The sequence below is a fragment of the Diadema antillarum genome, unplaced genomic scaffold (genome assembly GCF_040938485.1).
Source record: "Diadema antillarum isolate AM-2024a unplaced genomic scaffold, OU_Dant_1.0 scf00000039, whole genome shotgun sequence".
NCBI classification, from domain to species: domain Eukaryota; kingdom Metazoa; phylum Echinodermata; class Echinoidea; order Diadematoida; family Diadematidae; genus Diadema; species Diadema antillarum.
Window position 1 is genome coordinate 1414673 of NW_027270928.1, and position 15522 is coordinate 1430194.

Below are 15522 nucleotides of genomic sequence, written 5' to 3' on the forward strand. Positions count from 1 at the left end.
AATGAGGAACACATTCCTGCTGCATTTAAGTGTTGTTCCTTACATATTGCAACGCTGTGCTATACTTAACCTTGCTCAAAAATAAAAATTTTAGCATGAAATTGACAATGCCCATTACTCCAAGAATAGGTGCCTGCTTTATTTCCATGGAAACATTCTGTCTCAAGAGTCATCGGCACATAAAATTTTCTGTTCAGGGAGTTCTTGCTTAGCGCATAAATACAACAATGTACAATGTATATATATTTGTACTCCCAATGATATGTGAACTGTTATGATATTTCAAAAGCACCAATTTCAGTTCTCAAGCATTGACACACATGGCTGGCAACTATTATAAAGCATCTAAGGTTGGTGTTTGCATACTTCCATAAACATCATCACATTTATGGTGTTGACTTTGCACGAGATGTTTTTGTCCCCTTATAACAGATGAGAGTAATATGTTGGACTGCTTTGAAAACCCTGCAGCACTTAAACATTGTATACAAGTGTGATTGATTTAAGAGATTCAGTAAAGTATGAAATCTAGTATGTTGAAAGGTTTCAGACTGCCAACTTTACAAAGGGATGATTATTGTACATTGTATGTGGGCTGAGCAAAAATAGGTAAGAGTAGAATATTACAGATAATACTTCCTTTGAGAGAAACAGATCGAAACCATAGAGTCAATTTCTTCAAGCCCATTGGGTTAAATTATAGTTGTTTCCAAAACATTTATTTATTCGTAACAACTCTCATTCAGGGTAACCTCACTGAAATATTATGAACAAAGTCACAAAAGGAAAGTTGTGAGACCATAATTATGAGCTGGTACCAGGGAGGTATGATAATGCCTATTATACCACCTCATAGTTTATGCATGGCTTCTCTAAGTTAGAGTCATGTTTACTCATGCCTGTACCTTTAATTCAAGGTTCATGTATAAACAATTTTAAATCAATACTACTGTCTTGCCATTACTTTTATCATTGTTATTTTAGAATATTTTTGACATCTCAACACTTCCTTTTTATTTTATCTTAAATTTTCATATATTAGGGTCAATGTAAGAACAAAAGTTTTGTCTGTGAAGAGACTTCACCTTTGTTGTTGTTGTTGTTGTTGTTGTTTTTTGTGAGGGGGAAGGGTGGGGTGCCTCCATCCCCAAAATGCTGGAGGCAAAGTTTTGGTTTGTCTGCCAGTCCATCTTCATGTCTTTTCCATATCTTATCATCGTTATTTGAGAAGCCTATTCACTGGATTCCGTCGACCCTAATACCTGGCTAAGGTATGCTGAACGAGTTGAAGATGATGCGCTGATTTGATAGATAATTGCGCAAAACTACCTCTCAAGGTCAATGGTCAAAGGTCACCAAACATGTGGGGGGAAATGGCATTTATCAGCTGTAATTTAAGACAGGAATGTCCAGTGCTTACATTCAAGTAGAAAAGGTACATGTAGAAATACACTTGTAAGTCTATATTGCTACAGTATAACATGGTGACAGTGAAGAATCAATGGTCAAGTTTGCAGCTACAGTAGGTTGCTGTACATCAAATCATTTTCAGCCATTACTCGGCTAAAAGTGGCCAAGTGGATGCCACTTTGAAAGGGGAGGGTAGAAATCAAAAGTAAAGTATTTGCATGAATGCGATAATGATAATAGGTCAAAAGTCACAATCAAAGGTCATTGTACTTTACTGAAATGTTCCTTTTCTACGGTAAATTTAGCTGGGCTCGTCTAGCCATAAAATCAGCTAGGAATATCCTTTGCCAATTATGTTTTGAATGAATCACAATAATTAATAAATCTTAGCAGCCTGCATTGGCAAGGGTGCATGATAAAATACCTTTAGATGTCAAAGGTCACCAAAATGTCATTTTCATGCCACATCATCAACCACGATATTTGTTTGTGATATCATTCAGTAAAGTGAATTGAAATAAATTGGGAAGTATTTCCAGTATGCAGACATGGTTAAAAGGTTAATCCTTGAGGTCAAAGGTCATGACTAATGAAGTTCATCAAAATGTATTATGAGATGAAGGGCTATGTACTTATGCCAGAATGTAGTTGCGTAGTGAAAAAGTGATGGCATCCCAGTCCAGTCAACATGTGCACTACTCTCAAATTGCTGTAATTTAACTTTATGTTTGCATCCTTCTCTGACAGCTGTTTGGTTCTTGCTCTATTAGAAGTGCTGAATTTATGATTGATTTGAACAGTGAGAAAGGAAACCTACATGTATGACAAACGAGGAATTTTCGCATGCATATTAATTTCGCGAATTTTGCGACTGCCAAAATTCGCGATATTAAAATGCACGTGAAAGCTTTTGTCTACACTACATGCATTGAATGCCAGTAGCAATTCGCGAAAATTTCATGCCACGAAAAAGGCTGTCGGCTCCAATTCGCGAAAATTTCATGCCGCGAATATATCATGTTTTACAGTAACCTGAAACTGAAGTGTGACAGAGTATAGTATTTTGAACAAGATTTTACTGCTTGTCTTCTATATTGTTCTTACAAATATTGAAGGCCAACTTTCACCATCTTTTTACTATTCGAAATACCAGCAACTTGCACTAAAAAGTGACCTGTGTTGTATCATTGACCTTTTCACCACAGGTGAACTTTCAACTAGTTCAGGGAGATAATGGCTTTCACCAATTTCTTGCCAACACTAAAAATGTGTGAACATTCAAAGCACAGAACATTGCTTATTTCCACGTAAATGCCACTGTCTGCAGACAGACCATTGGTGCTTTTGTGTGCATTAGGTACCGTAGTGTATTAGTTTATTATGATTTCTTTTATATTTCTGCCATGCATTGCAGACTTGCACACACACACACACACACACACAAGGTACGAGAACTAATACACTGTACATTTGAGTGGTTCCTTTGTGGACCTACATTGCATAACGTTTTGCTGAATTTTGTTTATGCTTGTGCATTGGCTGTGGAATAGATTATCAGGTACAAATTGTACCGGTACTGTAAATAAAAGCAGGCTCTGTGGCACTGTTGTCTAGGTAAACAACAACCACAAAAAAATTCCATGGAGCATATAAAAGCAATGCTGTTTCATGGTATTTTATTTTTAATGTAACATATGAATACGACTTTTGCTGCATGGTAAATTCAGTATACAGCTGTAGTATTATACATTGTAGTATATTTTTGCATCTGATGTCTTTTAGCCTGCACAAACCATGTGTGATTACAAATCACATATAGTGAGACTGCTAGTATGCAGAATAAGTAATATATTATTTTGTTTCTTACTGAGTAGCACCCGTCTGAGTGACAATTTTTGTCACCGTGCATGGTGAACCCACAAAAAAAAGAGTTGCAAAGAGTGATTTTTTTTCTTTGGTATCCTGAAAGTATGCACTGTGGGTCAACTTCAGGGATATGAAGTTCTGGATAATGTGTTCAGACAAAGTTACTCTATTCTACGAAATTACTTTAAGTTTGAACGCATAAAAATAAGCATAAATACTGTGTACACAATTCAGTACATATGCACTCACACACACACGCACACACACACACACACACACACACTGTGTATTAAAGTTACAATTGTTCATGCACCTGTATTTGCTCTAAAGTTGTTCTTCGTGTTCAGCTTGTGAGGTACATGTATGTGAAAATGTGCATGTAAACTGTACAGAGTCTTCCAAAGCAGTCTGTCATGGCTTGGCTACACTGTCATAATCACGAATAAACTGTTCTTAACCCATTGAGGACAAGTCCCAAGTATACTCGGGCAGGTGTCTATGGGAAATGCGTGTTGTAGCAAAATCAGTCTGTCCCCAATGGGTTAATGAGCATGCCAAGATAAATGTGGATGTTATGATTCCTAGACACAGGGATCACTCTACAAGAGTTTAAAATGGGCCCCTTTTTGTGTGTGCCACTGCAACATAGAGGTTGACTCTTGTTCTTTTAATGGTTTGAGACACTTGATAGTCCAGTCAAAGTATGATATAACCAAATTACAAGAGAAACAATTCCACTTGTGTTTCACCTGGGTAACCACTAAGAGAGTATTCTAAAAGTTAACTGAATTTGAGTTGTAGATTAATGCATAAATGCATTAATTTGCATAAATTCAAAGTGACTGCCATATAACCTATTTGTGTGTGGGTATGAGGACATGAAACTCATGAAGTGAATTATGGCATCACACCCATGTTGAGTTCAAGGAATTAATGATATCAGTATTAACTATAGGAGTATTCTGATCTACATGTTTTGCATGCGTCTGCACACTGTACAAGCATGCAAAATGACCTGCATACAATGCATAGATGTCCATGCCCGTATACATCTGTATCTTCATTGAGTATTATATCTTTAGATGGTTACCTTTGCATCTGTGATCATGTTTTCCATGTTAAGAATCATTGCTGTAGTACAAACATGTAACTTTGAGGAGTAAGACTTACATAAATTTGCATAGAAATGCATTCAAATTACTATCGTACACTGTAAATACTCCAGCTTATACTTGTAGGATTTATATATAACCGGTACATGTGTATGTTTATATCCATTAATTCAAAGGCAGAGAACAATATTATTGTTCCATTCAAACCCTAGAGTATATATACCCTTACAGCTGTGGTTGCATGAATTTGCATAAATTAGAGTTAATGTGCCTTAAGTAGCGAAATAGGACAATTCTGCTAGATTGTGGTGGTGGAGTTGGTTAATTAGACACTGGAAATGATATGTGTCGAGTATATTGTTTTTGCTTTAGGATTTTTTTTTTTAATCAATGAACAGAATTTTACAAAACAATATTTTTTTTCTTTCTCAACAATTTCAGTAGCTATTACAATGTGATAGATTGCTTTCATAATCATGATTGTATAACCTATATCGTCAATGTTGTAAAAAAAAACCCACACACACACAACCCTCGACAATCTTTTACCAAATGGTTTCAATAACACTTGCCAACTAGATAAAATGTTTCCATAAATAAAGTTTTATAAATGATAGTGCGTATTAAGTCATTTCCAGTCAACATATTCATTCAGTGTACAGCTTAGCATGTTCATTAACAGAAGTTTTATTACAGAAAAAAAAAATACTGCACCTCTCCCGTCCTTGCAAATTCACGTGTATAAAATGTGTTCTTTGCCTCGTTTTGACAGAATGAATATAGATTATTATCTTAAAGAGATGTAAATGATAATATACACTTTTCCCTGCAATAATCCAAATTGAAAATACTTCCAGAAAATTCACAGTGCTCCTTCAAGTTCTCATAAAATTAATTGTTTGTCACAAAAATCACAAATGTACACTTTTCTATTTTTTTTTCCTCTCACCGGTAATTTATCACTAATTTGTTTCACTAATTTAGTGTTAACATGCCCGTTAAGAAGCAGTCTTATCTGAAGGCATTTTCTTCCCATTTCTCTTAAAAGTCATTTCGTCATGACTTCTATAGATCTCCTATATATCTGATTCCCTATTTCTCTCTATATTCCTTTTCCACCCAGAGGGAAGCGCTTTACATAATTATTTTCCAAAAAATCAAAACATTTTGATATTAACTGAGACCTTGATTATGAAAATAAGCCACCAAATGTAAATCTTCCTTCCTGTCCACGTTGATTATGTTCCTGCTAGTCTATACATTTTGTCATTTGCAAAATTTTCAATAATGTTAAGAGATTTCCCTTCCTGCTCATATATTATTTCTTTTTGTCATAAAATAAAACCCTTAATTCCCTGTATAGGCCTACGTACTGTAACTTGTAGGCCTATTCATACAGTATGTATGTTAAATCTTTATTCCTGTCCACGAGATGTTCCAGCTAGTCTATTTCAAATGCAATTTTTTCATTAAATACAACTTATGAAGAGATTTCCTTGTGCTACATACTGGTAGTATACTTATTCAAATCTCCCCTTCCCTTAACGTATACTGTAATTAGTTTGCATACATGTAAGCTCTATGATCGTATTTTATCAAACTACAATGTAGTATTTAAGGCTTTGTATTATAACCTTTTTTTAAATCTTATACTATCTGCTTAATATCATTATCTTGCCATCTTTCATGTTTTGAGCATGCGCAGATCCTAAAACACGTTTGTCTCCTATAACCAGTCCGCCAGGATCGAGAGGTCCGTAGCCTTCTCAGGAACCCCACTTACAAGTGTAGTTTTTGTTTTTGTTTTGGTGTTGTTTTTATTTTGTGTTTTGTATTTGTTTTGTTTTTGTTTTGTTTGTCAATAATACTAAACAAAACTGAAGTGTATAAATCTCGGTAGAATCCTGACGGGCATGTTCTGGTTCCACGGTCGGCAGATCTCTGAAAACGGGTGTTGGCAGTGTGTGGACAATAACCATTGCTAATAAAGTATCACAGTATAAACTTAATGAGATTAAATGGCAAAGACTTATCATTGTTTCTCTATGGCTTCCATGATAGGACAAGTTGTGAGTCGATGCAGCGAAGTGGTATATTGTGGAGTAGCGCATCGCCGGAACTGTTTGTGGGATCGTTAGAATGCACGAAAAGAGCGATATTAGCAATGGTTTAGTCCCAAATTGTACGCGGATCTAGTGGTTGTATCACTTTTTGTAACTCGTAGACGGCGTAACCACGTTTAGTCAGTGTATATATGGGTCAGAATTTTGAACGATGTACAATTGAGCCAAAACAAGGCAAAATTTAAAAAGTAGGAAATTCTCCAAATCATTCATCTTACCTGAAAGAGTATAACTCAAGCTTTAATATGAACCCAATTATACTAGGATTTTCCCAGAGGAACAAGTTTTTATTCACCGCTGAAGTTTACCATGTCCAGAGCAACGAACGTCCGTAAGGAATAGTACTGCACATACATTTGAATACCATTTAACATAGTTTTCAAAGATTTGATTCAGTTCAAAATCCTAACGAAATATCTTAAGGGACATGTGTACGTGATTGCAGAATATTAAGCTTGTACTCTTAACCTGTACGTAATGGTAGACAACTGATGATTTAACTAAATTCGTCATTTCTGTAAAAATATTGCTCTTCCGCTAAACACTTTCTCCACTTTACGCGCATTTTACAGAAACTCAATATTTTCACCTCTTATTTCACTATCCTATACTTTAATCCTCACTCCCAAATAATAATATACCTTTTTAAGATGTATCTCATCTGGGCAGTCTCTATAACCCGACAAACATAGCATAGTTTTCATCACGGAGGTTCGCATGTAGCTCACGGACGTTCGGAACAAACAAGATATTGAACAATGCAGCTCTCTTGAGTTGGAAACGCATTCTACTCACAACAAACAGCGATTTCATGTCGAGAACAAACTCCTCTGCAAAATCCTGAATAGATATTACCAATTCTCAATTATATAAGCTTGTTTATTTTCTCACACTGAGGAATCAAAGAAAACAATTTTTCCATCTCTCGTAAATGAACGTACAAACGTACGTGTAATCTCAGTGACGTAGTCCATCCTTGAGAACGAAAATATTTATCAAAATTTCGCAATCATGAAGTAAATATTCAGGTCCTAAACTTCAATAAAGTCTACAATGCAAAATTTGCTTTTTATATAACGAACATGGTCACAGCTAAAATTATGACAAAGAATTAATATAGAAAAACAATAGAAATGTGCTCCGTTATAGAAATACGAAGTTTAGCTGGGGAGGGCAAACGAATATGTTAGGAAGAAATCCCTCTGTGTTTGCTCCTTGTGTTACACACTGTTACCGAGAAAAAAAAAAGTGTTATTATATTAGGCAGAAATGATAACAGGTTCGATACTGCGAAGTTTCGTCATAACAAGACACAATAAGTCCATATATCTTGAAAGGATGTTTGTGACTTCGATATTATACAATATGGTTTGTTATAACAAACCTTTTGTAGCGCGTCATGTCGGAGGCTCGTTATTCATACAGTTTGTCAATACGAAAATTGATAGAGTTCGTATAATCATGAAGCTTTTTTATTCGGTAAATGATAGGAATCTCCGAAGGTTAACCGAAAGGCTTATTAATTGGAACATGAAAACTTATGTTCGCTTATCCAAATGTGGAGAAACAAGTTAACAACTAAAATCCTCCAATTTCAAAACATCATAATAACCGTTTTCACCTAAACGAATATCAGACCCATTCCACTTTTAGAAGAACGGACCTAAAAATAATGATCCTTAATATCTATTTTTCGAAGAACATTTCTAATAACAACCTCCTGAATTAACTACATTTTTTTTTTATTTTGGAATAACAAACCTTTGGACATCGGAGTAACGAATCTTTGGAAGAGCGAACGTATCAAAGTGCAACCTTAAACCTATTCTTAATCATTACTTTTTTAACATGTGTTTTCAAAGTAAGCACAAAAGCACAAACAAACTGACGATCTCTCTGTCTCTTAAATGTAAAATGAAAAAAAAAAATCTTGGAAAAAATTACAAATGAATATTGCTTTTCATTGATGAGTATAAAACAACACCATGTGATGATAAGCGGAGGATTTGTGTGTTTTCATCAGACAATAATTGTATACTGCATGATTTTTGCTCGCTTGTGACGGCATTTCGATGAATAAAAAAACATAAACAAACAAACAAAAACTTCTCCAGAGGAATTTGGTACAACGGGAGTGCACTGGCAATTCTTTTCTCTGTGTGTTGGAGCTCGATCCCTTCTCTGTTTCTCAGTCATTTTCATTCAACTGCTTCCACGTCCTTTTGAAATTTTTCCGTTTCTTATTCAACACATGCTCATTACAAGCTTCTTCCGTCATTATCCTGAATGTGATTGCGTAGCACTTTTCGGATTTGTTTTGGTTTGTTCTGTTTTGTTTTTGTTTTCTGTTTGGTCGCAGCATGTTCAGGCTATTGAGGGAATGAGAGAAAAATCGTCATGAAGAGAAAAATAAGAATGAATTAAGGCATTTAATATCATGACAATTACAGCGAACGTCCGTTATGGAGACCAAAACTGGATGTGTTCTGTTTGAGACGGCAGCTATACTCAAAAGATAAACACTTAGAGCACCTGTCACTAAAAAGTGGCACTGATCCTCTTTCTCCTACTATGTAATCCATTGACTTATTCAACCAACGAACATCCGTCGGAAAAAAACGTTTTCCGTTTGTTATGACAGGTAAATTGAGTGCTGAACGCTATTCATTTTCGGGTATGAGCGGCTCGGTGATTTGGTAATATTTTCAACTAACATTAATCTTATGTGCAGTGATATATTTGTAATTGTCAGAAATTTCCTTTCTCGGACAGAACGTCCGTGAGCGAAACTTTCAGAACCTGTAACAGTACAAATTGTCTCCAGAACCTCATTAGAAAGAAATTTAAACGCACAGAAATTACAGATTACGCAAAATTCCATTTTCCCATAACTTTGTTTTAAGTGTTTAGCTGTTTTTGTATAATTAGAGGGAAAACAAGCGTAAAATTGTGAGTAAATTTTCAATTGTTTGTTCATCATGATCACATAACGCCTTAAAAATTCTGAAACTACTGCTCTAAACTCAGTATTTACTTTGTAAAACTTTATTTGTCGCTATTCGAGCCAAAAGTTTTAAAGAATACAGGACACTTTCGGGACAAGTTATCCCTATCGGAGGGATTGCATACGTCACGGACGTTCTCTGGAATTATCACGGACGTTCGTTCTACTACTAGGGTCATGTTCCAGGACGGATAACTAATCGGCAGAGTACCTAGCCTTCCTAACTCTTTCAAAAATTTGAAAAGGTATTGTCGATGCAAATTATAAGAAATTTGACATCCTTACAACATATGTCTTGCCCAGAGGGGGATCAGGAGGTGAATTTTCAGATAAAATATCAATTATTTGCTTGGTTTTTGGTGAATTGCATGGTCCAAAAACTGCGGACGAACCTCAGTCCGCTCCAAAAATGGCATGCAGCTCCTCGGCAAGAGAGCCAAAGGTAAAATACACCTTCGCCATCAAAGCAAGATGGTGTCCCACTCGAAAACGTTTTAATCATCACGGACGTTCTTTTTTTCTTGGAGGTTCGTCTAAAAATACAATTTCCGTTCCTATTTGACAAAGGATGGACAGAAACTCAAAACAAACATATTATCGTGTTGCTAGATCTTAGTTAATTACGACTCAGAACAATATCGCCGATAACGTTTCATGGGCTACGATCTTTATTAGAAAATAGCGGAAGCACGTCCGTGACCAAAACTGAGTATAATTTTGCATAAAAGAATATTACGTCCCATGTACAGCCAGCAGACGTACAATTTTTGCAGGATATGTTCATTAGGTGGAACACCAAATTTTCGTATACGTTACAGTTGGGACAACAAAGTAGAATTTGCAGCAGCGATAGAAATAAAAGCATCACGGACGTTCGTCTGTTTAGGACTTTGATATTTTAATTGTTCTCTGTAATTTTGTACGTGCTCATAAAGTTCTTATAATTTTGTGGTACATACCCATGATATGTAAGATCCAGAACATGGTCAGATATTAGATGTCACGTACCATTAAAAATGCACATCATTAGTTTGAAAAACAAAAATTATTGTGAAAATAGCGTTTTTACCGTATTTTTACGCTTTAAGTCCTTGTGAAATGAAAAATATCAGGCAAAAGGCAACCAAACCATATATTTCCTGAAAGGAAATTTACCAATCTTTGAGATGACATGAAAAAATCTGGTTTCTTAGATCATCCTGGCGTGTACTAAGGGAAAGAATGTCAGAAGGTACGAAAATTGGCAATTGTACATCGTTCAAAATTCTCACCCATATACATGTAGTATAATTCAGCTCCAAGAGCACAACCAGGCTATCCTGAAAGCGTTAAATGTCTTTACCAAGTCGGTGGTAGAAACGCGTCCCAAGGAAAGATTTGCAATCCTGTATCACGTAAAGCAGTTTTTTTTTCTTCAAATGATCAAAGCTTTATACTAAATCAAACATTAAACAAAGACAAAAAGAATTTTCCAACAGAACCCACTTTTTTTCGTAATGTTTCTGTAATCATAGCTACCAAAACTCTTCTTATAAAAAATGAAGTCTAATGAAATCATGTGCCAGAAAATGAATAAAACGTATCTTAATTACATGAGATAAATTAATGATTGCCTTCACAAAATACACAATCTGTGTCTATGTTGCAGTCCCTTTAGCAAGGGACCGTTTACTTCATAAGTAACGTGGCTGTTGAAAATCACGTAAAAATTGTTCCGTGTCATATTTTTGTGCGGAGTCATTCAGTGTTGACTTTCTAAAAAATATAAAACAGTGTGATTGATCAAGAAGAGGTCTATGTATTTAGACAGTGATTCTTTATTCTGGCGAAAGATATACTTCAATGTAACAATTTTTAGAGAGTGTAAAAACCTAACTTAAGTATTTAATATAGATATTTCACACTTAACATATCTCATCAGTACGCTAAATAAACATTCTGTCGAGTAAATACAAACAGCGTCTTCTCGTGTCTTGCAAGAAATATTTCCTACTCTTAGTCATCGTTTTGGACAGCTTCATCTGATGACTTCCAAGACATTGTGTGTCCGGACATTAGAAGAATATCTGCATATACCCCACATCCATAATCCTATACTATGTATGTGCAATCAAGTCCATTCACCCTACAACTTCCTGTTGCTGAAGCCTGTCTGATGCTTGTCGTTGCATCGCACTGTATCTTCAGAGGTTAATCCGAGTTCCTTTGGAGCTGTATCTTTGTCTGCAGTGATTGGAACATACTCCCCATCTTTCTCACAAATACAATTCCAAATCCGATGGCTGCATGGTCATTTCCCTTCCATTGTTCAACTTGCAGGAAAGCACGCTTGCAGTGGAGGAGCAAGGCTGTTTCTGCATTTGTTGATCGAAGAACCTCGCGGTTTCATAAATACTTCGCATGCGCCAACCTTCCCATGGAAGCGGTGGAGGCGAAGACTGGTTGTTTAGTTTTTCGTCTACCTCCTCCTATATATAGAGACATTTTCCCCATAGTAGAATTGATCATGAAGCTACATGTAGTTCCATGATGTCAGCCTTTCTGTTACAATAGATGATGTACTTGCATTTCCGGAAACTTCTGTATGTTTCTGGAAAGTTCTATCAGTGCGAAAGGTCACAGTGCATCCACGGAGTGCGTCTTCCTTTCCAAAGCCGCGCGTGTGTGGTATTTAGTACAATGTATGTTGTATCGCAAGTAGTATGGAAGATCGATTTCTTTTGATTAATTACAGGCCTACCTGCGGACCAAGTGTCATGTGGGGGATGAGAGCCGACACATCAAATCGCCGTTGCTCAGCATTTACTCCATGTCGAGGTTCGGGTTGAAGAGTCGGGTTATGTAGAATGACAACAAAATTTGTTGCAGAACAGTTGGGATATAATATACTCAGTATGTGCCTGCTTTGTCTATGCTTTATCAGTGACGGAGATGGCTATCTTCATAATAAGTAGGTCGACAGCTGCTATCGAATCTCGTTTTGTAGGGTGTTGGTAGTGATTTATGCTGCTAGTCATGGGGTGAACTCTTTGTTGGAAAGTGCTGTATATACTGTATAGGATAGTTGCACAGTTCGTACTCAAGTGGTTCGACGAGATTGTCTTGTAAGTGTTCCTATAAGGGTATGAGTCGTTGGAATAGTAGATGATTATCGATTTTGATTGCTCCCTCCAGTTTTTTAGAATTCCAACTTCACCGATGTATTTGTACATTGATCTCTATTATTCTCAGTATTACACCTTCGCATTTTTCCTGAATGTAAGTCCTCTGTACGTGACGCACCTCATGCCACGTCTTTTGCAAGCAGTGTCCAGTGCACACCGACCGGGGAATCAGCTGTGACATTTTGTCACATGGTGTTTCGAAATGCACGGTTTGCTTGAAATTCGGGTCTCATTGGTTCCAAGAAATTCAGCATTACTCTATAATATCTGGAGGATGGCATGTCATTTCTCTTACAGTACCCTTAACATAATCCTTGTGCTTCTCACTAAGTCTTGATGGTGTCCTTCTGCCTATATGCTGTTGAACTTGTGTATTGTTGTGAACTCTTGCATTACAAGTTTACTTCTCCCCAGACATTGGTCCATGCATGGAAGACTGCAATCAATCAGTTGTCTGTCTTTCCCATATACCACGACCTTATTTGTGTCAGTCCTCCAGTACCTATAGTTTTCATGGGTTACCGCTCGTTATTCCGAAGGTTCGTTATTCCGAAGGCTCTTCAGTCCGAAGATTCCTTATTCCGAAGGTTCGTTTTTCCGAATTTCATTTTCGGATGAACAAATCTTCGGAATAACGAACCTTCGGAATAACGCCACATAATGTTCGGATTAACGAACCCTTTTTCATTTTCGGATTAACGAACCTCTATAGGTATAGGGAATTTGCGTGTTTCTGATTAACCAACCTTCGGAATAACCAACCTTCGGAATATCGAACCTTTGGAATAATGAACAGCACCCGTTTTCATGCTCCTTATCAAGGCGTAGTGCCTGCCTATAGTTTTAATTCTGCTCGTCAAGACTGTCTTTTTCAATGAGCAAATCTTCAGAAAGACCGGCCCAGGATCGATCTGACCTTAGTCCAACATGGAAACCATCTCGAATTCAGTGATACTCATCCGCGATGGTTCTCGTTTTCTTGCTGCCCAGGAAGTAAGCATCATCACGAATCAACTTGAAATGAAGGTTTCAATGTCAAGTGCGTTCATCTTGGATGAATTCCTGTAAAACTATAGGCCACCGTGCGCAAGTATTATTGTCGCCATGCATGCAGCGTGTTTACAATAATTCGTTCTATAGATCTGTAGTCTTCATGTAAGTGGGAGATAGCTTATTAGTCCTTTAGGCTCTTTGCTCTTCAAAAACTTGTTTGTATATACTGATGAGTCGATCCGGGTCTGCATTTGTTCCTATAGCGATGATAAATATAGCATACCCGCTATTAAAGCCTATACACTAGACCAGTGGGAATGGGGGTCATGTATACTTGTAGGCAGCACTATAATGATAATGACATTAATGATGCTCATAGTTATATTTGTATAGCGCTTTATTCAATGTTTCAAAGTGCATTAAACACACACACACATTGATAGTAATAATAATAATGATAATGATAATAATAATAGTAATGATAATAATTATCATTATAATGATATATAAAAATGATAATTAGACAAATTTGTATAGCGCAGCTATATGTAAATAAACTCTTACTGCGCTTTGATGTAACAGAGCTCCTAAAATTGTAACTGATTAGACTGATGAATTATTTGGGAAAGCAAACAACATTAACAGATAACACATAAATGGCTAAACAGATGGCGGAAGGGAATTGAATCTAATGTTCAATGTACAGTGCTACTGATCCTCTCAAACGTCAGTGAATATTTTACTTGTTAAGTTCTTTTGGTGCCTTTTCCATGCGTAAATGATAGTGGTATATCGTTTCTGTTGCACTTTGTTTTAGGTTACTCTTCTTCATTTAACTTTTGGACTGACAAATTGACTGAAATGTTTCATTATAATTATTACAGGGATGCACCAAAATTTAGTAAAAGCAATGAAAATGTTTTCGTTTACAGTTGCTCTCTACCTTTCTATTTTCCTTTCTGTGAAAGGATTTTCTCGAATTAGAAATGGGAGTTCATTATTTACTTTTTTTCTGTATAGTAGAGTGATAAGAAATGTGATATCTATAATATTAATTGTCTGTGCTCATCGTACGGCTTGCCTTTACCCATTCTAAAACTATTTGAAATGTTTGTTTAAGAATCGCAAGATAGCACTAAGTATTATAATCAACATCATATACTGTACCGAAATCATTATGAATTGTGTCTTAGAATGTGTATGGAATGTCTTATATCAAGGAACAGTGTATACATAAGTATATTTTGCGATTACTTAGTAGTCTGTAATGATAGAAAAAATATATGTTTATAAAAATGTATCCTCATATAAGAATAAATCTTATTTGTCCAATAGCTTCTTTGTGGACTCTGAATCTTTTTTATTTTGTAAGTATGTGTTTGTGTGTGCACAGTGATCCCATAGTCGTAATGTATTTTAGCATTATTTTCATATTACACAATTTGAATGAAACTGTGAAACTCCATCAGAATATTGATGCAAAGATTTCCTTTATCTTCCTGTCTGAATATTTTCATTTTCTTCCTTCAAAATGAATTCCATGCAATGTCGGGATGTTAATAGTCTGAGACAGAAACTGTAACTCGACATCGACAAGCTATCACACACGTTATAGATGATGTACGTGACTATTGTGTGCATTTTGTAGACCCTATGCGTTTGTGTGTTATGTGGGGTGTGTGTGTGTGTGTGTGTGTGTGTGTGTGTGCGGGCGCGTGTGTGTATGTGTATACATGTGTATGGGAATGTGTATCATGCGTGGATACTATTATGGCCAGATGTTATCATAGTTATGAAATAATGATCCAAAGTCGAGACGACTACAATCATTTCAAAGTAAATGTAAAGAG